This window comes from Mobula birostris, chromosome 31, assembly GCF_030028105.1.
Source record: "Mobula birostris isolate sMobBir1 chromosome 31, sMobBir1.hap1, whole genome shotgun sequence".
Taxonomy (NCBI): Eukaryota; Metazoa; Chordata; class Chondrichthyes; order Myliobatiformes; family Myliobatidae; genus Mobula; species Mobula birostris.
Window position 1 is genome coordinate 37,727,371 of NC_092400.1, and position 26,265 is coordinate 37,753,635.

A 26,265-nucleotide genomic window follows, 5' to 3' on the forward strand; every position below is an offset into this window, starting at 1 on the left:
GATTGCAGAATTACAATACACCTACTTCAATCTACAGTCATTGCCCATATTTTGTGTATGCTCGTCATTACAGCACAAGGCACTGTGGTAGCCCATTCTGTGGTGACTATAATGGCCCAGATTTGCTTTCTGAAACAGATTGCTTTCGTCAAACCATTTGGGTAGTTGCCAAAGAGTGGCTCGGTGTTCTATTTTCATTTTAGATTTCACAGTGGATTAATTCCAGCGTTCAGACGATAAATTCAATTAGTTAGAAAAGGATCTTTACTTTGGAGATGTTCTTCCGCATCTTGAATTTAATGAATTTGTGACAGCCGTTAAGTACCATGGACAGAGACAACGGCACGGATCGAGTTTCTGACTCCGTTTCAATTCCAGAAGCTTGGACAGGTCCGATGTCCTGCAGGATTGTACTGGCAAAGAAAAACCGCGATGCGCTTCCTGCTATGTGCTCCACACCGTGCGATGTTGTGACAGACACGCCTCCCTAATTCTTCTCCTTTCTGTAATGATACTGCTGTTATAAGGACTATGTACCATACATTTTGCGTTCCACGCGTTGTGTAATTGTTGCTGAGCACAATCTACAGCGGTTCGAGTGACACAATGTCACTTGAGATCTGTAATGTACGCAACACCAATCATACGATTAGACCAGAGCCTCCGACTCAGCCTATCTTCAGATATGCTATTTTTCCAATGACTACCTCGTATCAGTCCGCCCCTTTCACGCTGAGTGCATGAAATATCCCCTGCTTTGTTAAGGAGTTCCTTAAATCAAATAGGTAATGCAATATTTGGTAATATCTCCAGCACCACCTCCTGTCAGCATCAAACACGTTGCCTCTTGCTAGGAGTATAGTGTCCCCAGGCATTCTGCCAAAACATTGATATGTGGAGCCATTAAGTTTGATCAGGCTATTTGATGGTGCTCAGAGCTGACGCCACCCCTGTCTTCACCTAGTCTCCATTCAATGAATGAAGGGTGAGTGGCCGGTGGAGATACTAGAGACTGATTAAACCCCTAGCCCGTCCTTCCGTCCCACCTCCACTCCTCTGGAAAGAAACTGATGTCAACAGGGCGAGGCCAAAACTAAAATAACTAAGACCTTGTGACTCAGGATGGCACAAGCTGCTGCATTTTTCCACTGAACCTTTGAGGGAGCTATTTTGCAATTGTTGGGCACATTGAAGAATGTTCATCACTCCAAGACCACGGACATATTATCAGTATTTTCCACACATTTCCAGGGGTAATCCAAATTGACAGCATCATTTCTGGTCATGGGGAATTTCTACTGCCTCAGGAGAGAACCAAACATAGATTGCCATTGATATGATGCCAAAAAGGTGTATATTACAAATTACCTATGATGTAGAATCACTATCACCCTCTAAGAATGGAAATCATGTTTTACACTTGTCACAACATGACTCTATTTGTATGGAGGCTGCCTTTGGATGAGAGAGGCTGTCATTCATTTCCTGCTGCTGCTTTCAAACCAACATTCATGGAGCTTCTCTTACATTTGATTAAAAGGGGTCTCTTTGCACATAAAGGGACATTAACGTCACAGTATCGTTTGTTCCCTTGTGTGTTTCTGTGAAAAACTGATGCTGTGAAAACTGTTTTGTTTTATTTTGTTTTATTGTAGAAAACCTTGTAAATACGGGCAGTGAATCAGAGTTGCAATATTTATGTAATTGATCAAGAGATTTCAAGTTGATAGCATTGATGTTTGGATGAAGCGTGGTAATGCAAGAGAGAAGGGCAATGGGGTGCACATAGGATAGATGTAAATATGAAAATAAGGCAAAGCAGGCTAAGAAACAGACAAGGAGAGCTAAATTTAAAAATGAGGCTAAGAAATTGGGACATGTTAAGGGAAACATCAATCACTTGCATAAATAATTCTCCAACTAAACAGTTGAGAAGAGTGATGAGGTAATTGCAGATGCAATATGATATCAAGTAACTAAAGATCAACAATTAAACCAAATAATGTTTCTCCTACAGTCACTGAGAAGACTATCAATAATTATTTCATCAGGTCAATTGAATATCTAATGAAGTCAGATGAAGCAATAAAAATAACTGAAAGTTCTCACTGAGAAGCTGAACAAGGAAACTGTTTTTCCACACCACATTCTCTCGTTCTCATGCACCATCAAACTTCAGGCCATGCCACTCCAGGTCTTGAGCTAATATTATGTTTGTGGCTATATGTACTATCATAACTATATGCGCTGTGTGCTGTGTCTAACTTTGGCCCCGGCGGAAAGATGTTTCAGTTAGCTGTATACATGTGTATGGTTTAATGCCAATTAAACTTGAACTTGAAATTAGAACTTACTCCTTTCATTCACTGATGAGGACACGAGAAGAGAAGGGAAAGGACCAGGCATAAACCATCTGGCCTTTCAAGCCTGCTCTACCATTCAATAAGACAAAAGTTGATTGATCTTGATCTCAGCTCCAGTTCTCCACTTGATTCCCATTACCATTGTCTCTGAGTGGTTACATCACACCCTCGGCTATATTCAATGGTGTAGTCTGTGCAGTTCTATGTAGGAAATTCCAGAAACCAATTATATTTAAAGAGAAAAAAAATCTTATTCTTAACCTATGCCCATGGCTCTATATTCTTCAAGAGGATAAACTTTCTTTTACCATCCATCCTGCCAAAATTATTCATAAGCTAACAAGCATCTCTAAAGTCTCCTCTTTTATTTCCTAACTTGGCCATAGAGAGTATGTCCAAGCTTCAAGGCAATCCTTTATATGATAATCCCAAGAATCAACCTTATCAGTCTTTTGTGATCTGTATCCAATGCAAGCATACTGTAATTCCTTTTTAAGTAAGGACACCAAAACTAAATGCAATAATCAGGTGAAAAATCACTTGTAGTAAGGTGTCCCTTCTTCATGCTCATAAAATTGCATTTGACTTCCTGTTTACTGGCTGAAATACATTGCATTTGACTACCTGCTTTTCCCTAATGTCATGTAAAATGTTTTCCTATTGATTTTAATCATCTCTGCAAGCTTTATCATTCTACTTTTCTGTTCCTCTGCCTATTTCATCAACCTTTGTATCTCTTTGCTATCATTTGTGATAAATTTTTACTTCTGTGTACACCTTTATTTTGCCAATTTCACTTTAGTCACCCATAGATATTTTAGTCATGTGGCCTCTTTATTTAGGCACCTCCTGTACCAAATTAAGTGGCCCATCAGTGTATGTTAATGGTCTTCTGCTGCTGTAGCCCATCCACTTCAAGGTTCAACATGTTGTGAGCTCAGAGGTACTCTTCTACACACCACTGTTGTAATGCATGGCTCTTTGACCTCTTCTGACCTCTCATTTTTCACCCCCAGAAATGCCACTGGATACTCTTTTTTGTTTCTAGAAGTTTGTTTTAGAGTCTGTTGTGTGTGAAAATCCCAGGAGGTCTGCAGTTTCTGAGATACTCAAACCACCCTATCTGGCATCAACAATCATTCCACAAAGTCACTTCGATCACATTTCTTCCCCATTCTGATGTTTTGTCCGAACAACAACTGAACCAGGATTTCTCAACTGGGATTCTGCAGAACCCTAGGATTCCATGAGAGTCACTAGGGGCTCTGCAAGAGATCGTGATTTAAAATAAAAACTTCTTTTTTGAGCTTTGGGCAACACGCAATGCCAGCACTCACAGTGGTGTGCAGTAACTAAGCACTCATTACCAATCTCGTTAGAGGTCTCTTAGTCTAGTATGGCAGTACACAGTAGGACTATATTTGGTTGGGTCCATTCTCTGTTTTTGACATGAGATAAGCGAGGCTGTTGATTATTGGTGAGTGCTGTATTGCACAGAGGGAAGGACAGTAGGCTGATAATTGGTGAATGCTGTATTGCACAGAGGGGAGGACGATAGGCTGATTATTGGTGAGTGATATATTGTACAAAGGGGAGGACGGTAGGCTGATAATTGGTGAATGCTGTATTGCACAGAGGGGAGGACGGTAGGCTGATAATTGGTGAGTGATATATTGTACAAAGGGGAGGATGGTAGGCTGATAATTGGTGAATGCTGTATTGTACAGAGGGCAGGGTGGTAGGCTGATAATTGGTGAATGCTGTATTGTACAGAGGGGAGGATGGTAGGCTGATAATTGGGGAATGCTGTATTGTACAGAGGGGAGGACGGTAGGCTGATAATTGGGGAATGCTGTATTGTACAGAGGGGAGGACGTTAGGCTGATAATTGGTGAATGCTGTATTGCACAGAGGGGAGGACAGTAGGCTGATTATTGGTGAGTGATATATTGTACAAAGGGGAGGACGGTAGGCTGATAATTGGTGAGTTCTGTACCGCATGGAGGGAAGGACAGTAGGCTGAGAAGGAGCATGAAGTATATTTTCTGAGCACTACCTTGGGTTGTGACATCAGCCTCTCCATCCTGAATTATCTCCCCCAACTTCTCCTCATGCACTGCCGACTGACTGACAGGAGTGAAAAAACTACCAATGAAATAAAAAATTGGAGGGAAATTTTCATTCTAAAGATGATCCAATGTGATGATTTTTGAAGAAGAGGTGTGAAATGGAAGAGGAGGATTCTAGCCCGAGGCCTTTGGACAACTCTTCAAAGGTTAATGATGAGGAATTGCACTCTTCTGAGCTATTTCACTGCACTAGTGCAACAACCGACACAAAAAAGTCTGTCTTTACAACGAAAGCTATTGTTCAATGGGTTTTACATGGACTGGTGATTCAAGTTGTCCTATTCTATTGTGCCTAGTCTGTGGCAAACAACTTACAAATGTAGCAATGGCTCCACTCCAGCAAAATTGAAAAGGTACTTAACTACAGATGACTATTGGAATCTCAAAGCAGATGAAAGCTTTTGAAAATAATGTCACAGTCAGTAAAAAGACTCAGGAGGCAAGATATTTAGTAGTTTTAAGACCAGTTTATTTAAGAATGTTTAAAAAACTGTGTGAAAACTTGACCAAAGAGCATACCAATCTCCTACTATGGACAGAAATCTGGTGGTTTAGTAGAGGAAGAGTTCTCAGCAGAGTGTTTGAGCTGAAAGGTGAATTACAGTATTACTTTTAAGGAAATAGTAGGACAGATTTTGCTTTGAAGATGAAGAATGGGTGCAGAAACTAGCCTACTTAGCAAACATCTTTCATCATCTGAACCAGTTGAACAAGTCTCTGCAAGGCCCTGGAGAAAATGTTTTGACTTCAAGTGTCAAGATTCTTAGATGTAAAAGGAAACTGAATCTTTGGAAAAATCATGTTACAAAAGGAAATCTTGAAATGTTTCCACTGCTGCTTGGGCTTGCGAGTGAGAAAAGATATCAGAAAGTCTTGAGTCTTATCTTGAGTCTTATTGAAAACCACCTGGAAGAACTGCAGAACAAAATTGAACAGTATTTTCCCTTTCAACAACAACTGAACTTCTTGACCATGTCTGCATGTTTTTATACATTGAGTTTCTGCCACATGATTGGCTGATTAGATATTTGCATTAATGAGCAGTTGTACAGGTGTACCTAATAAAGTGGCCAAAAATAAAGTTTCCCTTTCAACACTGGGTGAGGGTTTCTCTGAATCTTCTGCTCAGCCTGAGAACTCGACCTTGAGAGAAGCAGAAGAACTTTGTGAGCTGCAGTCTGATCATGCACTCAAGATGAGATTTACTGACCTTCCCCTGGATAAGTTCTGGATTTCTGTGAAAGTAGAGTATCCTGCTATTCATAGGAGAGCAATGAACATCTTGCTGCAGTTTTCAACTTCTTACATGTGTGAGCAAGCTTTTCCTTGTTCAACAAACATCAAGGGCAAGGACTAAATCGTTTAATTTCAGTTGAAGGTGAAATCCATGTGTGCTTATCTCAAGTTCAACTCAGAACTGAGAAATTTATTAAGTTTGCCTTATGAGTTTTAAAAATTTATGAAAGGGAAAGGTAAGCTAAAAAATTAAGCTTACTTAATTTGAAAGGGAAAGGTAAGCTAAAAAATTAAGCTTTTTAAAAATTAAAAAATTAAAAAGGTAAGCTTCAAGAAAGGTAAGCTAAAAAATTAATTCTTTACTCAAAAGAGCATTAACAATTATTTTTGGATAATTATATTTACAACTTACTGATCATGCTAATGTATCGTGAGCTATAGATATAATTTTTTTATGCAGGGGTTCCCTGAGACCTGAAAATTACTTCAAGGGTTCCTCAAGGGCAAAAAGGTTGAGAAAGTCTGCTCAAGACTATGTCTGCTTGCTTTTATTCTGCCACATGATTAGCTGATTAGGTCTCTAAAATTTAAACAATCTTCCTCAATAGATAGGTAGATGGATAGTAGGTCATTTTTTTTATAACTTCATTGCTAAACTGTAGGATTTAATTCTTAAAGGTATAAGGGATGCAGACTCAGTTGACACTATTTAAAACCAGTTGACACTAGTTGTCTATTTAAAACCTATTTATTTAACCTTGCTATCAAGTAACATATTTTTATATTTTCTTTTCATGTTTGCACTTTATCCCACTTTGAACTACATTGTCTGTATGAAAAGTGCTAGGTAAATAAGTTATTGTTATATTTGCATGAAACAGCAATGTACAGTTGTACCTAATAAAGGGGCTGCAGAGTGTATTTCCCGAGGACTGAAATGATTCTGTATTACATTAAATTCTTTATTCAACACCCTAGATTTCTCGACTGTCTCCCTGAACAGTAGAATTGGCCAGTTGCATTGATAGCACAACAGTTAGCCTAACCCCGAAGTGGAAATATTACCCATTTTTTGAACACAAGTTGAATTGGATCATATCATAATCATTATTTGGCAAATGCTAACACAGCATCAGGCTGCTAATTAAATCTGTCTCATTACTTATTTCTAAATCTAATAAGCACTTCTCCCAAGCTGGTTCTAAGACATATTGATGGAGAAAACTACTTTGAATTCACTCCAGGAATGTACTACTTTTGAGACTCTGTTATTCTGATCTTAGGAGAAGTTAAAATCATTATTAAAGCCAATGTTGATTTATTATATGCCTGTCTAATTTCTGCTTTATGTACTCAGTCATAGCATAAAATATCTGCCAGGGGGACCAAAACATAATGCTTCAAATCCTTTTCCTAATTCTATCCATTAGGTATTTACTTTTGTTTATCATCATTACACTCAGTGGCCACTTTATTAGGTACACCTGTACAACTGCTCATTAATGCAAATATCTAATCAGCCAATCATGTGGCAGAAACTCAATGTATAAAAACATGCAAACATGGTCAAGAAGTTCAGTTGTTGTTTAAACCAAATATCAGAATAAGGAAGAAATGTGACCTGAATGACTTTGACCATGGAATGATTGTTGGTGCCAGATGGAGTGCTTTGAGTATCTCAGAAACTGCTGATCACCTGGTAATTTCACACACAACAGTCTCCAGAGAGTTCACAGAGAATGGCGAGAAAAGTAAAAAAAAAACATCCAGTGAGCAGCAGTTCTGTGGGTGAAAATGCCTTGTTAATGAGAGAGGTCAGAGGAGAATGGCTGAACTTATTCAAGCTGTCAGGTAGGCGACAATAACTCAAATAACCATGTGTTGCAACAGTGGTGTGCTGAGGAGCATCTCGGAACACACAACATGTCAAAACATGAAGTGGGTTGGCTACTGCAGCTGAAGACCAAGAACTTGGACTCAGTAGTCACTTTATTAGGTACAGGAGGTATCAAATAAGGTGGCTACTGTCTGTATAGTGCCCTCTCATCATTTGATCAATTACTAAAGGCCACTTCTTCACTATTTGCTATTTTCCCTGTGTTTCCAATCCTGATGAACAATGCAGCCACATTGCAATCATACCCTTCAGTAGAGAATCTAACCAGCACATACTGAACAATTCTGGTTACCTCTTTGCACAGAAGGTGTGTTTGCATGGGAGAGACATGAAAATAGGTGGTGGTATTTTCTGTGAGGATAGTCTTAGATTACAGAATGGCATTGATCAATTAATAAGATGGTCAGAGGAATGAATGGCAGATGGAATTTAATCCTGATGAGTGGAGGTTATGCACTTTGGACTAAGATTCCCGCTCTTCCTCAGTCCAGGGAGAATGATAGGCCCTGGGGAGTACTGAGGAACAGAGGGACTTTGGTGTAGATTCCAAGAATCATTAAAATTATCAAGCTGGCGAAGAAGCTACACATGCCGAATCTCTTCATTAGCTGAGGCTTAGAATATAAGAGTAGAATGGTTAAGAGTCCAAATTTGAAATAAAGTATTAGCCCATAAGACATAGGAGCAGAATTAGGCCATCTTGCCCATCAGGTCTTCTCTGCCATTCAATCATGGCTGATCCATTTTTTCTCCTCCTCAACCCCATTTCCCAGCCTTCTCCCTGTAACCTTTGATGCTATGTCCAATCAAGAACCTATCAAGTCTGCCTTAAATATACCCAATACATGGCCTCCACAGCTGCTTGTGGTAATAAATTCCACAAATTCACCACCCTCTGCTTAAAGAACTTCCTCCGCATTTGTTTTAAATGGATGCCCCGCTAACCTGAGGCTATGCCCTCTTGTCCTAGACTCCCCACCATGGGAAACACCCTTTCCACATCTACTCTGTCCAGGCCTTTCAACATTTGAAAGGTTTCAATGAGGTCCCCCCTCGTCCTTCTGAATTGCAGTGAGTATAGACCTGGAGCTATCAAACGTTCCTCGTATGATAACCTTCCATTCCCAGAATCATCTGTGTGAACATCCTCTGAACCCTCTCCAATGCCAGCACATCTTTTCTAAGATGAGGAGCCCAAAACTGTTCACAGTACTTAAGGTGAGGTCTCATCAGTGCCTTATAAATCCTCAGCATCGCACCTCTGCTCTTGTATTCTAGACCTCTTGAAATAAATGGTAACATTGCATTTGCCTTCCTCACCACTGACTCAACCTGCAAGTTAACCTTTAGGGTGTTCTGCACAAGGACTCCCAAGGCCCTTTGCACCTCAGATTTTTGGATTTTCTCCCCACTTAGAATATAGTCTGCACATTTATTTCTACTACCAAAGTGCATGGCCATGTAATTTCCAACATCGTATTTCATTTGCCAGTTTCTTGCCCATTCTCCTAATCTGTCTAAATCCGTCTGCAGCCTACCTGTTTCCTCAACACTACCTGCTCCTCCACCAATCTTCGTATCATTTGCAAAATTGGCAACAAAGTCATCTATTCCATCATCAAAATCATTGATATACAGCATAAAAAGCAACACCAACCCCTGTGGAACACCACTAGTCACTGGCTGTCAATCAGAAAAGGATCCTTTTATCTTCACTCGCTGCCTCCTACCAACCAGCCAATGTTCTATCCATGCCAGTAACTTTCATGTAATATCATGGGCTCTTAACTTGGTAAGCAGCTTCATGTGTGACAACTTGTCAAAGGCTTTTTGAAAGTCCAAATATACAACATTTACTGCATCTCCTTTATCTATCCTACTTGTAATCTCCTCAGAGAATTCCAACAGGTTTGTCAGACAAGATTTTCCCTTAAGGAAACCATGCAGACTTTGTCCTATCTTGTCCTGTGTCACCAAGTACTCCATAACGTCATCCTTAACAATTAACTCCAACATTTTCCCAATCACTGAGGTCAGGCTAACTGGTCTATAATTTCCTTTCTGCTGCCTTCCTCCTTTCTTAAAGAGTGGGATGACATTTCCAATTCTCCAGTCCTCTGGCACCATGCCAATGATTTTTGAAAGATCATTACTGATGCCTCCACAATCTCTACCACTACTTCTTTCAGAAGCCTAGCGTGCTGTTCATCTGGTCCAGGTGACTTATGTACCCTGAGGTCTTTCAGCTTCTTGAGTACCTTCTCCTGTGTAATAGTAATTGTATTCACTTCTCTTTCCTCGCACCCTTCAACATCTGGCACACTGCTAGTGTCTTCCACAGTGAAGAATGATGCAAAATACTCATTTAGTTCATCTGCCATTTCCTTGTCCCCCATTATTATTTCTCCGGTCTCATTTTCTAGCAGTCCTATATCCACTCAGCTCTCTTCTATTTTTTACATATTTGAGAAGGCTTTTACTGTCCACTTTGATATTGTTTGCTTTCTTGCTTTCATATTTCATCTTTTCCCTCCTAATGATTCTTTTAGTTGCTCTCTGCAGGGTTTTAAAAGCTTCCCAATCCTCTGTCTTACCACTAATTTTTGTATTGTTGTATGCCCTCTCTTTTGATTTTACATTAGCTTTGACTTCCTTTGTCAGCCATGGTTGCACTATTTTGCCATTTGAGTATTTCTTTGTTTTTTTTGAATACATCTATCCTGCACCTTCCTCATTTTTCCCCAGAAACTCACACCATTGCTGCTTTGCTATCATCCCTGCCAGAATCTCCTTCCAATTTACTTTGGCCACCTCCTCTTTCATACCACTGTAATTTCCCTTACTCCACTGAAATACTGAAAGACTTTACTTTCTCCCTATCAAATTTCAAGTTGAACTCAAGTTGATCACTGGTTCCTAAGGGTTCTTTTACCTTAAGCTCCCTAATTACTTTTGGTTCATTACATAACACTCAATTCAGTATAGCTGGTCCACTACTAGGCTCAACGACAAACTGCTTTAAAAAGCCATCTCATAGGCATTCAACAAACTTATTTTCTTGGGATCCATTTCCAAACTGATTTTCCCAATCGACCTGCATGTTAAAATCTCCCATGTCTATCATAACATTGCCCTTTTGACATGACTTTTCTATTTCCTGGTGTAATTTGTGGTCCACATCGCAGCTTCTGTTGGGAGGCCTGTATATAACTGCCACCAGGGTCCTTTTACCCTTGCAGTTTCTTAACTCAGCCCACAAGGATTCAAGTTCTTCCGATCCTATGTCACATCTTTCTACTGATTTGATGCCATTCCCAGCAGAGCCACACCACCCCCTCTGCCTACCTTCCTATCCCTCTGATACAACTTGTAACCTTGGACATTCAGCTCCCAGCTATAACCATCCTTCAGCCATAATTTAGTGATGGCCACAACATCATAACCAACAATCTGCAAAAGTGCCACAAGATCACCCACCTTATTTCTTATACTCTGTGCATTGAGATATAACACTTTGAGTACTGTATTTGCTACCCTTTCTTATTCTGCATCCCTAATGCACTGATAGTCACCCTGCTGGCTGCAATTATGTCCTATCATCTGCCTGCCCTTCCTGACAGTCTGACTGAACGTTATCTTTGCTTTTTCACCACCTGTCCTATCCTGATTCCCTTCACTTCGGTTCCCACCCTTCTGTTGTGGACGCGATCTGAGGCATCCTTGACCCTGGCATCTGGGAGACAACATACCATGTCGGTATCCCATTCACATCCATGGAATCTTCGGACTGCTCCCCTGACTATTGAGTCCCCTATCACTACTGCTTTCCTCTTCTGCCTCTTTCTCTTCTTTATCACAGACCTATCCTCAGTGCTAGTAACCTGGTCTCTGTTGCATAACCCTGGAAAGTCGTCTCCCACAATAGTATCCAAAGCAGTTTACTTATTATTGAAGAGAATGGCCACAGGGGTGCTCTGCTCTAACTGCCTATTCACATTTCCATTTCTCCTGACAGTCACCCAGCTACTCACTTCCTGCAACTTCGGGGTGACTCCTGTCCTGTCACTCTGATCGATGGTCTCCTCACTCCCCTGAACAAGCTGAAGGTCATCCAGCTGCTGCTCCAGATCCTTAACATGGTCTTCAAGGGGCTGCAGCCGGATGCACTTCACACAGATGTAGTTCCTTGGGAGACTCTGGCGAAGCTCTCCCTTTAAACAAACATCGCCGACCTGCGAGAAACCTCTTCATTGTGGCCTACTCCTGCCACTGACTGGACCATCGGAATATTGTTCCAGATCCACTTGTAGGACTGGGAACAATTCTGGTCACGGCACAACAGGAAGCATGTTTGTAGTGGAGAGAGTGAGGAGAATTCTCAGGACGTTGCCCAGGATGCGATGTTTCAGTTAGGCAGAGTGACTGGATAGGGTGGGTTTGTTTTTCTTGGAGTGAAACTGTCTGACGATCTGCTAGAAGTAACCAGCTTCATGAAGGGCATAGATAAGAGTCGGTAAGAGGAAGCATGCTCCCCAAACAGAGGTATGTAACATGAGAAGCTGCAGGTTTACGTGAAGGAATTTGTGAACATTGTCAGCATGCCATGTTGGCGCTGAAATGTGTGGCGACACTTTGCAGGCTACCTGCAACACATCTTCAGGTGTGTTGGTTAACACAAAGCACACATTTACTGTACGTTATAAATATGCGCCAGGGGAACAGCCCAGGCCTATCCCATCCGTGTAAATCATTTCAGCATCCTTTTCAACCACTCTACAGTTAGATGACCGGAGAAGATATAGGAGCAGAATCTGGCTATTCAGCCCATCGATCTACTCTGCTGTTCAATCATGGCTGATTATCTTGGGCAGCTCAGTAACACTGCAGTTGGTATAAATGTCTTACAGCACCAGATGACCTGGATTCAGTCCCAAAACTGTTTGAAAGGGCTTTATACAGTCTCTCTGTAACTGTGGGTGCTCCGGTTTCCACCCAAGTTCCAAAGTTTGAATTGAATTGACTTTATTACCTACATCCTTCATATACATGAGAAGTAAAAATCTTCGTGTTATGGTACGCCTTCGTTTAAATGTGCAATGTGCAATTTATAGTAATTTATAATAAATATTATGTACAACAGGATAGTCAATATCGCATAGAAATACAGTAACATTAGTCTAATTGCCTGATGGAAGAAGCTGTCCCGGAGCCTGTGGGTCCTGGCTTTTATGCAGTGGTACCGTCTCCCGGATGGTAGCAGCTGGAACAGTTTGTGGTTGGGGTGACTCAGGTCCCCAGTGATCCTTCAAGCCCTTTTACACACCTGACTTTGTAAATGTCCTGAATAGTGGGAAGTTCACATCTACAGATGTGCTGGGCTGTCGCACCACTCTCTGCAGAGTTCTGCGATCGAGGGAAGTACGGTTCCCATACCAGGCAGGGATGCAGCCAGTCAGGATGTTCTCAATTGTGCCCCTGTAGAAATTTCTTAGAATTTGGGGGGACATAACAAACCTCTTCAACTGTCTGAGGTGAAAGAGGCGCTGTTGTGCCTTTTTCACCACACAGCCGGTATGTACAGACCACGTGAGGTCCTCAGTGATGTTTATGTCAAGGAACTTAAAATTGTTCACCCTCTCAACCTTAGATCGGTTGATATCTATAGGGGTTAGCCTGTCTCCATTTCTCCTATAGTCCGCAATCCTCCTGTAGTGTCACAATTAAAAGTCCTTTGTTTTTGCGACATTGAGGGAGATGTTGTTTTCTGGACACCACAGGGTCAGGGTGATGACTTCCTCTCTGTAGGCTGCCTCGTTATTATTTGAGATTAGGCCAATCAGTGCAGTGTTGTCAGCAAATTTAATTAGCAGATTGGAGCTGTGGGTGGCGACACAGTCATGGGCATACAGAGAGTAAAGGAAGGGACTTAGTACACAGCCCTGAGGGGCACCTGTGTTGAGGGTCAGAGGGGCAGAGGTGAAGGAGCCCACTCTTACAACCTGCTGGTGATCTGACAGGAAGTCCAGGATCCAGCTACACAAGGCAGGGTGAGGGCCAAGGTCTCTGAGCTTCTTGTCAAGCCTGGAGGAAATTATGGTGTTGAATGCTGAACAGCGGTCCAAGAACAGCATTCTCACATAAGCATTCCTCTTCTCCAGGTATGCAAGGACGGTGTGTAGAGCTGTAACTATTGTGTCATCTGTCGATCAGTTGTGTCAAGTAGGGGGTCCAGTGTGGGTTAGTTTGTATGTGTTAGGAGCTTAATTAGTCCCATAGGTGTAATTGGGTGGTGGGGACTCATTGGACCAGAAGGGCCTGTTACTGTGCTGTATCGCTAGATAAGTAAAAACAAAAATTAATTAACTGTGCTGAATTTGGAGGTCACCTACCTACAGGAAATATGTAAGTGAGGTTGAAAGATAGAACAGAGATAATTGACAAGGATGTTGGCAGGTCTGGAGACCTGAGTTATAAGGAAGAATTGAATAGGTCCTTGGAACGTAGAAGATTGAGAAGAGATTTGCTGGAGGTACATGGGGAGAAACTTCTTCACTCAGAGGGTGGTGAGAGTGTGGAATGAGCTACCAGCACAGTGGTGCATGCCAGCTTTCAACCTTTAAGAGAAGTTTGGATTGGTACATGGATAGTAGGGATATGGAGGGCTATGGTCTCGGTGTAGGTTGATATGAGTAGGCAGTTTAAATGTTTCAGCATGGACTAGTTGGGTGACAGCCTGTTTCTGTGCTGTACTTTTCTATGACACTGATACTATAATACTGCAAAGCTATGAATATATTTATCCACTGCGTTCTAATCCATATAATTTTGAACTCCCTCTTACATACTGTGTGGTCCTTCTGCTCTTCTAATGAGGCAGCTCAGTAACACAACACTTACGAATTCCTGACCTCTGGTTGCGCGTGTGTGTGCGTGCGCGTGCGAGTGTGCGTGTAGGGTGTGTGTCTGTGTGTGTATATAGGGTGTGTGTCTGTGTGTGTATATAAGGAGTGTGTATGTGTTTCTGTGTGTTTGTGTGTGTGTGTTTGTGTATATAGGGTGTGTGTCTGTATGCGTATGCATTTATGTGTGTATGTCTATAGGGTGTGTGTGTATAGGGTGTGTGTGTTTGCGTGTGTGTATATAGGGTGTGTGTCTGTGTGTGTGTGTGTATATATATATATATATATATATATATATGTATATGTATTTTGGACAATGAAAGTATCTTCCAGATTTTTAATGAGCGTGTGTTGTAGGTTGACCAAGTTGTGGTTTTCGTCTTTGGAGTGAAGGAGGGTGAGAGGTGATTTGGTCGAGGTGTACAAGATGACAAGATAGTGTGAACTGCTAGAAACTTTCTCCCCAGCTCATAAGTGGCCAATGCAAAGCAGAATAATTTTATGGTGATTGGGTGAAAAGTATCAGAGGTAAGTATTTTCCAGAGAGAGTCATGGGTGCAGATACATTAGGGGTATTTAAGAGAATTTTAGAGAGGGACTTGGATAATAAAAATGGTGGGCTATGTAGGCGGAAAAGGGTAGACTGATCTTAGAGTAGGGTTGGCTCAACATTGTCGGCTGAAGAGCCTGTAGTGTGCTGTAACGTTCTCTGTTGTATGTTTTGATAATTAGAATGAATTATTGTGTGTGAATGGCAATGAGCTTTGGAGGTCTTCCTCCCCTCTTGCAGGATAGAATTGTGAATCGTGTATTTATTCAAGTGCACAGTCGTGCAGGGCTTTTGATTGTGGCTGAAAACAGATCACTCAATGCAGTTGTGTTTTCCACTGATTAAACCCTGGGTATATTTGTCTTTGTCATTGCAACCCCCAACTTTGTAAAAACTGAAATCAATACATGTCTAAAAATGCACATTGATATTATCTGTTGAAATTAATAAAACATAAAAATTACATTCTGCCAAGCCAAATTCAAAACAAGTAGCTTGAGTGGCTGTAATGTAATGATATTAGTGAAGGTAAATGATCAATAGGCTTGCAAAGTAGGCTAGGAAGAACAACCCAGGCATGTACCTTGTTCTTGACAAACTCAGCCAAGCACTGTATTCGACCTGCTACTCTTTGCCCATTCAATGAATCAGGTCAAGTCAGTCGCAGCCTTCCTGCTTCTCAACACTGCCTACCCCTCCACCTATCTTTGTATCGTCCATAAACGTAGCCACAAAGCCAACAGTTCCATCATACAAATCACTGACATACAGTATAACGTAAAAAAGTGGTCCAACATGGACTCCTGTGGAACACCACTAATCACTGGCAGACAACCAGAGAAGATCACCCCACACCCTCACTTTATTCCAACTCTTTGCCTCCTGCCAGTCAGGCAATCTTCTATCCTTGCTTGTATCTTTCCTGTAATACCATGGGCTCGATCTTGTTCAGCAGCCTCATGAAAACCCAAGTAAACAACATCCACTGACTCTGCTTTGTCTATCCTGCCTGTTATTTCCTCAAAGAATTCCAACAGGTTTGTCAGGCAAGATTTCCCATTCAGGAAATCCTTGCCAACTTGGTCTTATTCGTAGCCCCCCTCCGGATTACTAGATAAATTGGACACATGAGAGTGACTTGGTGGCGTGGCGTGGGCCATTGAGCTGGGAAGACCTTTTTACTGAGATGGATCTCTAAATTAAAAATAAATAATGTAGTTGTAGTATTGCCTTTAGATAGCAGGGTAACAGTTAGATTCTCTTTTAGCGAAGTTATTGCCTGGCAGTTTCACACCACAGATGTTACTTATCGCGTATCAACCCATGCCTGAATGTCGTCCAGTTTCTGTTACATAACAAATGGGCTGTTTTATTTGCTAAAGAGTTGTTAGTGGAATGGCAATTTTGCAAACATCAGTTCCAACAGTTGGACAGTACTCATTGTGGGAGCTTGCTCTTTGGAAACCTTCTGCACTGTTTCCTATACAGAGACAATGATTTAATGCAAAGGAATTTAGTTACCTGAAAACTGCTTGCCACTGTCCCGAGAGAATTAAGGAAGATTTTTATGTGCGTAAACTGTTCCTGAGTTTGTGTTATATTTGCAACGGCACCTTGAATGGTGGGACAATCTTTATTTATTTATTTGGCATTACAAATGAAGCCTGGCCCTTTGAGCCAATGCACCCCAGCAAACCCTGACAGCCCCAATCAACTCTAACCTAATCAGTATCCTCCGACAACTCCAATCAACTCTAACCTAATCAGTATCCCCCGACAACTGCAATCAACTCTAATCTAATCACAGGACAATTTACAATGACCCATTGGAAGAAGCTGGAGCCCCAGAGGAAAATCCCTGTGTTCCACAGGGAGGAACACATAGGACATACAGAGATGGTGCCGGAATTGAACTTTGAACTCCAACACCCAAGCTGCGATAGTGTCACACTAGCCACTACAGATGGGACAAAAGGCAATCAGGAATCCTGGTCTGGACAACTTGATCAATGGTCAAATTTGAAAATTATTTGGCACAAAGATAAGCATTGCTGGGAATATTCAGCAGCTGGGACTGGATCTCTGGGCAAGTTAGTGTTCCGGATATGGATCGATAACCAGAATTGGTAAAAATAATTGCTGATGATATCTTAAAGAGACGCTGATGGGAGGGAAGAGGGAGAGAGAACATCAATGCACACACACACACTACACACACCCCCCTACACACACAGACCCCTACACACACACATGCACACACATGCACTCTAAATGCAAAGGATACAGGCTGGGGGGAAAGGAAATGCTGAACAATTTGACTCAGAAGGGGAAAAAGAACAAATTGTTTGAAGTAGTTAGTAGGTCAGTCAGCACCTGCTGAGGAAAACAGACAGTTGACACTATGGGTTGAGACGCTCCACCTGCACCGAAGTTCAGCCAGCAATTCAGGGGGACAGTTAACACTGTGTCCAAACCCTTCACCAGCACCAGAATTCATCCAGCTGTCGGGATTTTGCTTCAACATCTGCAGAGCCTTGCCACGTACATTGGGAATGTAACAAGCATAAAGACCGAGCCACCAACGGGGAAGACAGAGTATGGTTTATGGAGAACTGGTTAGGAGATTGAGGAAGTTAATAATCTGTTGTTGAATCTTTGGAAGTTCTGAAGTGTCCTGGTCCTGCACTCCCAGTTCATTTTTGAATGACCTTCTCAACTGGGAACTTTAAGAACACAAGAGATTCTGCAGATGCTGGAAATTCAGAGTGACAAACTCAACATGTTGGGGGATCTCAGTAGGAAAATTTAAGTTTACCTTCCCTAACATAGGGAGATATTTGTTAAGCAAATGACCCATATTTTTCACCTCCAGCACCTGATTAAACTGTGGTTTGGGAGTAACATAGATGCAGAGTGGTGCACACAGTATAGGTTACTGCAGAAGTAACTTAAAACAAACACACGGAGATATCAAAAAAAATGAAATTTCAGAAGTTTATTTGCACGTTGGTTGTGTGGGAACACTGCATGTTTTGTCTTTGAACTCTACAGGGGAAATTTGAACTTTCTTATGCTGAAGGCTTTAAATTGAAGGGACATTATTACACAAATGCCAGTTACAGTGTATGGTGATCTTCTGTTACAGGTGTATGACTGGCAAGAGAATAATTGCATTCAAGGAGGCCCTTGGGAACTTTTCATTATGTTTTTTTCAGGACAGTTGAAATGCAGAAGGCTACAATGGAATGACCAGCCATGCCTTGAGTTGGATTAAACAGTTGCCAAAGGAAAATGTATTTCATCAGCAGTTACATGGTTCAAGTGCAAGAATTATGACCGGGATTTTGCTGCCGTCATGTTGTCATTACACATTAAAATGAACAAGCAGCACATGTTCAGTTAAATACAGATATCCCAAAACTGCTGTTTGTGATTACCTGCTCCTCCACAGTGAATTGCTTGCTTGCATTTTCCAGTGTAAGCTGTGGAACCAGTGAATTGGTGGAAAGTTCAGCTACTTACAAACTAGTCTTGCTGTAAGATACCGTGAAAATATTGCACTTTGCTTTCTGAACTGTAAATAATTTACTGCTGAGCAAACTCTGATTCTAAAAGAAATAATTCATGTGTCTGGATTGCAAAGCACCAAGATAAATATTTCAAAGTATATTGGAATATGTATTTTTTTACTTAATAGAAATATTTAAAAAATACTTGTGGGAAGAGCTCCCCTTGATGGAGAACAAGGTTTCAAACCATTCATTTATTTAGCTAGAGCATCGTTAACATCATTCAATATTTTGGAAAACCAAAATCTTTTTAAAGCTAATGATTATTCCACTGGTTAAAATATTACAAAATTGTGAAGTGATGAGCTGAAACAATAAACTTAAACAAGTTCCAGCAATGAAGTAGCTTAACATTGGAGGAGTGTGTTCTGTCTCTGGGCCTTTACTCAGCAAAGCAGGGGGTGGGTGAAGACTTCCATTGAAACCTACTGTACTGGAAGCACTGGTAGAGTGGATATGGACAGGGTATTTCCATTAGTAGGAATGTCTAGGATCCCAGCGCACAGTCTTAGAACAAGGTGATATCCTTTTAAAACTGAGATGAGGAAGAACTTCTTCAGCGAGAGGTTGATGACTCTGTAGAACTTGTCACAGAAGGCTGTAGAGGCCAAGTTATTGGGTGTATTTAAGGCAGAGATTGATAAATTTTTGATTGGTAAGCAAGTTACCAGGAAAGGTGGGAGAATGGGGTTGAAAAATCAGCCAGGATTAAATGTTGGAGAAGACTCTATGGTCTAATTGGCCTACTTCTGCTCCTGGTCGTGGTCTAAATAAAATCAAACTAATTATCAGCAATTGCAAATCCATGAAAACAAACCTTAAAATGTCAACGATCCTTGAAACTGAGAAGGAGTGGAGAGAGGAGGGTGAAATGCCTTAAATTCCTAAATTCAAAAGTACTTAAAATATGAGATTAAAAAAATTAGTTTCTTCTTCCTGTCTTGCTGTCTGTCTGAACCCTTCAAAGTGATTGGCTGTTTCATAGCTTGTTGTTGCTACAGTTGCTTGTTGCCAAGGGGCAGAGATGCCCTTGAATTAATTGAGGTTTTGACACCACAGCAATAAAAAGGTTATTGAGGGAAGAGAAGTTCTGCATTTTTGTTAAAGAAATCAGTTTAACAATTTCAGATTTCTACAGTGATTAAAAAACAAACTATGAGTTACAACATGCTATATTCTATTAGTCCAGGTGAAGGACCCTGACTCAAAATATTGACTGTCCATTTCCCTCTACAGACCCGATTCCTCCACCATTTTGGGATGTTTCTTGCACTAAGTTTTAATGTCTGTAGACCCTTGTGCCTCTACATAATACTATTCTGTAATCAAAATCAGAATCAGGTTTATTATCACTGACATACTGAAGTTTGTTGTTTTACAGCAGCAGAACAGTGCAATACATAAAAATACCATCAAATTACAACAAGAAAAACAAAAATAAAGTGAAAAGGGGGGAACAATAGGGGGGTAATGTTCACGGACTATTTGCATTGGTATTTCAGTTTTACCCTTTTGTCTGTCTGAAGTTTTCATAGCTTTATTTTCTTTCCTTCTTTCAAGTTAAGATTTACAATTCACTTCACTAACCGTGGTTTTGGCTACCTTACCTTATTATGTAAATTATGGTTAAATTGCATTTAATATGTGAACTGCCTCAGGTTTTTCACTGTTTAAAATATTATGTCAAAACAAATTGTTATAACGTGATGTAAAGATTATTGAGTGGGTTTCTTCTGTATTTTTCTGAGTAGAAGCAATAACATTTGTTCTATATTGAATATCAGTTAACATAATGTTGAATTGAAACTTACTTTAATTATCCATGGAGACTTGGTGTCTCCAGTATGTTGAATGTTGCTTGATTTGGGCGTCACCGTGGTGTAATGGTTAGAGTGACGTTATTACAGCTCTGGGCGCTGGAGTGCGGAGCTCAATCCCAGCATTCCCTGCAAGGAGTTTCTACGTCTCACTCGTAGAACGTGCGGGTTTTCCCTCGCTCTTCGAATCTCCTCACAGAGTCCAAAGATGTGCTGGATAGGTTCATTGGTCATTGTAAATTGATCTGTAATTGGGTTAGCGTTGATCAGCTTTGTCAGGAGTTGCCAGGCAGTGTGCCTTCAAAGGCCAGAACAGCTGTTACGTGCTGTATTTCTAAATAAATCAATAAATAAATTTATCATAGAAGCATATCATACAGAAACAGACACTCTGACCCATTGAGTCTACACACTACATATTGTACAGGAACAGACCAGACCCTCTGACCCATTGGGTCTACACACTACATATCGTACAGAAACAGACCAGACCCTCTGACCCATTGAGTCTACACACTACATATCGTACAGAAACAGACCAGACCCTCTGACCCATTGTATCGTACAGAAATGGACCAACACACAAAAAAAAAATGCTGGTGAACGCAGCAGGCCAGGCAGCATCAATAGGAAGAGGTACAGTCGATGTTTTGGGCTGAGACCCTTCGTCTGGACTAACTGAAAGAAGAGATAGTAAGAGATTTGAAAGTGGGAGGGGGAGGGGGAGATCTGAAATGATAGGAGAAGACAGGAGGGGGAGGGATGGAGCCAAGCACTGGAAAGTTGATTGGCAAAAGGGATACGAGACTGGAAAAGGGAGAGGATCATGGGATGGGAGGCCTTGGGAGAAACAAAGTGGGGGTGAGGGAAAGCCCAGAGGATGAGCAAGGAGTTATAGTGAGAAGGACAGAGGGAGAAAAAAAAGAGAAAAAAAAGGGAAAATAAATAAACAAACAAATAAATAAGGGATGGGGTACGAAGAGGAGGAGGGGCATTAATGGAAGTTTGAGAAGTCAATGTTCATGCTATCAGGTTGGAGGCTACCCAGACGGAATATAAGGTGTTGTTCCTCCAACCTGAGTGTAACTTCATCTTTACAGTAGAGGAGGCCGTGGATAGACATGTCAGAATGGGAATGGGATGTGGAATTAAAATGTTTGGCCACTGGGAGATCCTGCTTTCTCTGGCAGACAGAGCGTAGGTGTTCAGTGAAACGGTCTCCCAGCCTGCGTTGGGTCTCACCAATATATAGAAGGCCACATTGGGAGCAAGTATATCACCCCAGCCGACTCACAGGTGAAGTTTCGCCTCACCTGGAAGGACTGTCTGGGGCCCTGAATGGTGGTGAGGGAGGAAGTGTAAGTGCATGTGTAGCATTTGTTCTGCTTACAAGGATCAGTGCAGGGAGGGAGATTGGTGGGAAGGGATGGTGGGAACGAATGGACGAGTGATCACTGGGATCCCGTTGGAGGTGGCGGAAGTTACGGAGAATTATATGTTGGACCTGGAGGCTAGTGGGGTGGTAAGTAAGGACAAGGGGAACCCTATTCCTAGTGGGGTGGCAGGAGGATGGGGTGAGAGCAGATGTGCGTGAAATGGGGAAGATGCATTTGAGAGCAGAGTTGATGGTGGAGGAAAGGAAGCCCCTTTCTCTAAAAAAACCATTGAGTCTACACACTACATATCGTACAGGAAAAGACCACACCCACTGACCCATTGAGTCTACACACTACATATCTTACAGAAACAGACTCTCTGACCCTTTGAGTCTACACACTACAAGATTCAAGGTTTAAGTAGATTTGTTATCAAAGTACATGCTGGCATATACTAACTTGAGATTCATTTTCTCATAGGCATTACTGGAAAGAAAATAAATATGTGGACTTTACAAAAAAGAAACACAAACAGACCAAGACTGACAAATAAGCCATGTGTAAAATATGACTGAGCAAAAAAAGAAATACCAAGAACCTGAGTTGTAAAGAGTCCCTGAAAGTGAGTTTTTAGGTTGTCGCACCACTTCAGAGTGGTGATGAGGGGAGTTACCCATGCAGGTTCATGGTGGTTATAAGGTAAATATTTTTCTGAACCTCACGGTGTGGGACCTAAGGCTTTTGTGCCTTCTGCCTGATTGCAGTCGGTGGCATGAGGAATAATTTGAGGCCAGTTTATCTGTCCTACTGCAGAGTTCCAGCTCAAAATGTCTACAGTTCCTATCCCTCCATAGCTGCTGCTCGGCATTCTGAGTTTTTCCAACAAATTATTTGTAACTTCAGAGTAACGTCATTGTCAGTATGAGAGAAAGGAATTGCACGCATGTGTGTATGCAGGAGTAATTAAACACCAATTAGTCAAATCTAAACATCAAATAAGCAAAATGCAGGTGTTGGAAATGTTTGCAAGAAAGCAAGAAAATGCTGGGAAGCAACGTCAAGGAATGTCTCTGGAAAGAGGAGCCGAGTTAATATTTTCGGCCAATAGAGACTGATCAATACCTCTCCTGTTAATCAGATGATCATAGAATGTAGAGCACTACAGCACAGTAGAGCTCCTTCAGCCCACAATGTTGTATCAAACTTTTAACCTACTCCAAGATCAATATACCCTTTCCCTCCCACATAGCCCTCCATTTTGCTTTCATCCATGTGCCTATCTATGTTTCTCTTAAATGTCCTCAAGACATTTGCCTCTATCACCACCCCATGTAGCTCATTCTACACAACCACCACTCTCTGGGCAAAAAACCTATTTCTTATGCTTTCCCTCAATCACCTTAAAATTACCCCTCTTCTATTAACCATTTTTGCCCTGGGAAAAAGGCACTGACTGTCCACTTTATCTCTGGCTCATCCGTTTGTATACCTCTATCAAGTCAGCTCATCCTCCTTCAAAGAGGAGAAACACTAGCTCACTCAGCCTGTCCTCATAAGACATGCTCTCCAACCCAGGCAGAATCCTGGTAAATATCCTCTGCACATCCTTCCTATAGTGAAGTGACCAGAACTGAACACTGTAATTTGAGTTTATTATCAGATGCACAAGTACATGTATTTACTTCTAGGCACATTTATAACAATGAAATGCAGCAGCTTCACAGCTTTAGAGACACAACCATCACAAGAGGCATTAAACATGCATTATACAAGAAAGATCACAATTAAAAATTTGGAACAAGATTTTAAAATTTCCATTGTTGAGCAAAGTAGTCAATGATGTCATACTGTTGCCCTGCTGAGGTAGAGATTAAGGAGGTGTTGGACCGTGAGGGATAACCAAGAAAACACCAAGTAAAGGGGACCAAACTGTTAGACTGAAATCTGCCCCCTTGTTGGCTTCACAGACTCAGTGAAAATTTGCTTCCATGCAAGGGGTCCATGAATGCTGCACTTGAGCAATAGAAAATTACAGAAGTTACAGAGAGTACAGCAAATTGTGTGTCAGGAGCCTCTTACCAGCCCTTCGGCTGCCGGTTAAATTAAGGAACCTTTTACCAGCCCTTCGGTTGCCCGTTAAATTTAGGCAACTCACAAGAAACCCTCAATAAGAAAAGAAAAGAAAATCCTCAAGTCGGGTCACATGTGTAGGAAGAAGACTATATCAATGCTTCTGAAATGTCAGCTGTTTCACTTCCCTTAGATATGACCTGCCCTACTGAGTATTTTCAGCATTGTCTAATTTTATTGCAGATTTTTTTAACTACATTTTTTTCCTCTTTGAAGTGAATGAACATGAGAGTTAACTTGCAAGAGGTATACAAATGATACAGGCATTGACAGAATGGACAGCTAACTCCTTTCTTCCAGTATGGAAATGAGAGGGCATAATTTTAAGGAGATTGGAGGAAAAACATAGAAAATAGGTGCAGGAGTAGGCCATTCAGCCCTTCGAGCCTGCACCACCATTTATTATGATCATGGCTGATCATCCAACTCAGAACCCTGCACCAGCCTTCCCTCCATACCCCCTGATCCCCGTAGCCACAAGGGCTATATCTAACTCCCTCTTAAATATAGCCAATGAACTGGCCTCAATTGTTTCCTGTGGCAGAGAATTCCACAGATTCACCACTCTGTGTGAAGAAGTTTTTCCTAATCTCAGTCCTAAAAGGCTTCCCCCTTATCCTCAAACTGTAACCCCTCATTCTGGACTTCCCCAACATCGGGAACAATCTTCCTGCATCTAGCCTGTCCAATCCCTTTAGGATTTTATACGTTTCAATCAGATTCCCCCTCAATCTTCTAAATTCCAACGAGTACAAGCCTAGTTCATCCAGTCTTTCTTCATATGAAAGTCCTGCCATCCCAGGAATCAATCTGGTGAACCTTCCTTGTACTCCCTCTATGGCAAGAATGTCTTTCCTCAGATTAGGGGACCAAAACTGCACACAATACTCCAGGTGTGGTCTCACCAAGGCCTTGTACAACTACAGTAGTACCTCCCAGCTCCTGTACTCGAATCCTCTCGCTATAAATGCCAGCATACCATTCGCCTTTTTCACCACCTGCTGTACCTGCATGCCCACTTTCAATGACTGGTGTATAATGACACCCAGGTCTCGTTGCACCTCCCCTTTTCCTAATCGGCCACCATTCAGATAATAATCTGTTTTCCTGTTTTTGCCACCAAAGTGGATAACCTCACATTTATCCACATTAAATTGCATCTGCCATGAATTTGCCCACTCACCTAACCTATCCAAGTCACCCTGCATCTTGTTAGCATCCTCCTCACAGCTAACACTGTCGCCCAGCTTCGTGTCATCCTCAAACTTGGAGATGCTGCATTTAATTCCCTCATCCAAGTCATTAATATATATTGTAAACAACTGGGGTCCCAGCACTGAGCCTTGCAGTGCCCCACTAGTCACTGCCTGCCATTCTGAAAAGGTCCCTTTTTTTTTAAATATACACACATTCAATGGTGGGTGCGTGAATTGCACTGCCAAGAGTGGTGCTTGAGAAAGATCAATTAGGGAAATTTAAGAGACTCTTAGCTAGGCGCATGGATGGTAGAGAAAAGGAGGGTTGTGTGGAAGAGAAAGGTTAGATTGATCTTGGAGTACGAGGGGTGATTGATAAGTTCGTGGCCTAAGGTAGAAGGAGTCAATTTTAGAAAACCTAGCGCATTTATTTTTCCTACATTTACACACTTAGTCCAGCAGTCATGGAGCATACGGATCCTTTCTTTGTAGAAGTCAGCATCTTGGACCTCCAGGAGTGGTCCGCAGCAGGGGTGATTGATAAGTTCATGGCCTAACGTAGAAGGAGATGAGTTATTAACTTCAAACTTTCTGCATTAACACTCAGAGTTGAGCTGCACGTGCATGTAACGAGCGCTGAATAACTCATCTCCTTTTACCTTAGGCCACAAACCTATCAATCACCCCTGGTGTGGACCACTTGGAGGTCCAAGAAGCTCTCGTTACATGCACGTGCAGTTTAACTCTGAGTGTTAATGCAGAAAGCTTGAAGTTAATAACTCATCTCCTTCTACCTTAGGCCATGAACTTATCAATCACCCCTTGTAGGTTGGAAGGTCAACACAACATTGTGGACTGAAGAGCCCGTGAGGTGCTAAAGTGTTCTGTGATTGATGTTCTGTTTTATACAATAACCTTGGTTTTGGATTTTCATTCAATTTCAATTTTTTATTGAAATTTTCTCCTGTGGTGCACAAAACTATAGTGTTACATTTATCCAATTTCAGAGTAATAGAGGAATAGAATAATCAGCTGCAGTATTGCAGACATTGTAAAATTCTTAGTGTGCTGACTCTTTTTCCTCAAAGGAAAAGGTTTACAAT

General features: G+C 41.5%; 1 protein-coding gene across 1 annotated transcript in view; it reads left to right on the plus strand.

The window, feature by feature from the left end:
• The window catches only part of LOC140190826 (seizure 6-like protein), a 439,535-nt gene that overhangs the window by 1,412 nt on the left and 411,858 nt on the right, over nucleotides 1-26,265 (plus strand). The gene's annotated exons all lie outside the window — the stretch shown is intronic.